We start from the raw sequence: 1,964 nt of genomic DNA on the forward strand, positions 1-1,964 counted from the left end.
GTAGAACGTAAAATCTTTCTCAGATGCGTGCTGACATCGCCAGGCATCATACAGTTGTTCTTTGTGGAGTAACGATTGGAGAGAGCATTGTCAGCCCCCGGCTGGAGAAGTAGAATCCAGTCGTGGGTCAACCACCATATTAAAATCACCACACATTATCAAGTTACTGTATAGGGAGTGAGAGAGAGATCGGAGAAGTCTTTGGAGGAAGCATCTTTGGTGGGTGTTTGGGGCATAGATCGCCACCAGTGTCAGTGGCATGCCAATGAAATCCCCTTTGACGATCATCTGCAAAATGTTCCTTAAGCTGAAAGGCAACTGAGCGCCTAATAGCAATTAGTACACCCCTCTTCATGTCCAGTGCGTTGGCATAGAAAGAGTACGGAAAGTCTTTATGAACGCATTTGGGATGGTGATGGGGTTGGAAGTGGGTCTCCTGAATATCGATGACATTCGCATTGCTGCGCCGAGCCTCTTTCCAAAGGGAGAACCTCTTCGCAGGGTGGTTCAATCCATTGACATTTAAGGAGAGAAATTTGATAGTCATGTCAGGAAGAAAAGGTACTGGTCGTTAAACGGGTTGCATCGAAAGGGGTCCAAGAAGTTCCAGGGCAGTGGACCGAAAAAAGTCTATGTCACAGGTAGAGAGTCAGAGAAAGCGCAACGCGCTGTGTAAATGGTAGAGAAAGGGTAGTAAAAAGAGTAAGTGTACAGGCATAGCTTGAAATACAGTAAAGGGGCCATAGGGATAAAGAGAATTCCCGTGGCCAGGGACTGCAAGGTGTATTAAGTCATGGTTGGAGCTCCGCCAGCATTTTTCTTCTTGTTAGATCTCTTTATGGAGACCACCTGCCATTCTTCTTGAAGGTGGGGTGAAGCAGCACCCCTGTGGGGCAAAGGTTGCTGCGGTGCGATAATGCCCCAGCTTTGCAGGATCGATATACCCTCCTCCAAAGTCCAAAGTATAGATTAGGGCCTTGCTCCCGTTTTGGGTGACAGAGAGTGAGGCTGGGTACTTCCATTTATGAAGGATCTTATGATTCCTCAAGGCCTTTGTGATAGTTGCCAAGGATCTGCGCCTCTGGAGTGTGTGCCGTGAGAGATCCGGCAGGATCTGTAGGTGGGAGTAGTCTCCTGGAAGGTTGGAAGTCTGGCGGGACGCCGCCATAATGCTCTCTTTGGCGTGAAAAAAGTTAACTCTAAGGAGCATATCCCTGGGCAAGTCCTAAACGATAAAGGACGGTTTGGGGATCCTTTGGATCCTATCAATCAGGAGGTCAGCGCCTGACAGCGAGGGAACCAGGGTGGAAAAAAGATCCTTTGCATATTGGGGCAGGTGTTGCGTCTGAATCGACTCAGGTACCCCTTGCAATTTCAAATTATTTCTCCTGGACCTGTCCTCCAGGTCTGCGAGTTTGTCTTTAATCCAGGTGATGTCATCTGAGTGGGAGTTGTGGGCATCCACCATTGCATTGAAGGATAGAGAGCATTTATTTAATGAGGTTTCCACAATATCCACTCTGTCCCCCAAATGCTGTACATTCTGCTTCACCTGCTGCATCATGTCTGAGTGGATAGAGGAGCGCAGGGAAAGCAGCATGCTTTTTAGCACAGTGACCGATACAGGCTGACCCTCCATTGGGAAGTCAGCAAAGGGGTCTTGCGCTGTCAGCAGAGAAGGTGGGTGGAGAGGTTGCATAACGGTGACATCCATAGAGATTCCCTGCCCAATATTAGGGGGGGATTCCTGTCTGGGTTTTGTTTTGGCAGGACTTCTGGATGAAGGGGAGACTGGTGAGGAAGACCCTGAGGAGTTCCTGCTATCTGGGTTGGCTACATGCCTTAGCAGTGGGTCTGGAGAGAGGCCATCCCTGGTGCCTTGTGGCGCTGCTGGTTGGTGAAGTCCAGCGGCCTGTGGTAAGACGAAACCTTCCAGCTTGGAGAGCTGTCCAGTCTCCTTCTTC

This window comes from Pelophylax lessonae (assembly GCF_965119305.1).
Source record: "Pelophylax lessonae genome assembly, chromosome: 1".
NCBI lineage: Eukaryota > Metazoa > Chordata > Amphibia > Anura > Ranidae > Pelophylax > Pelophylax lessonae.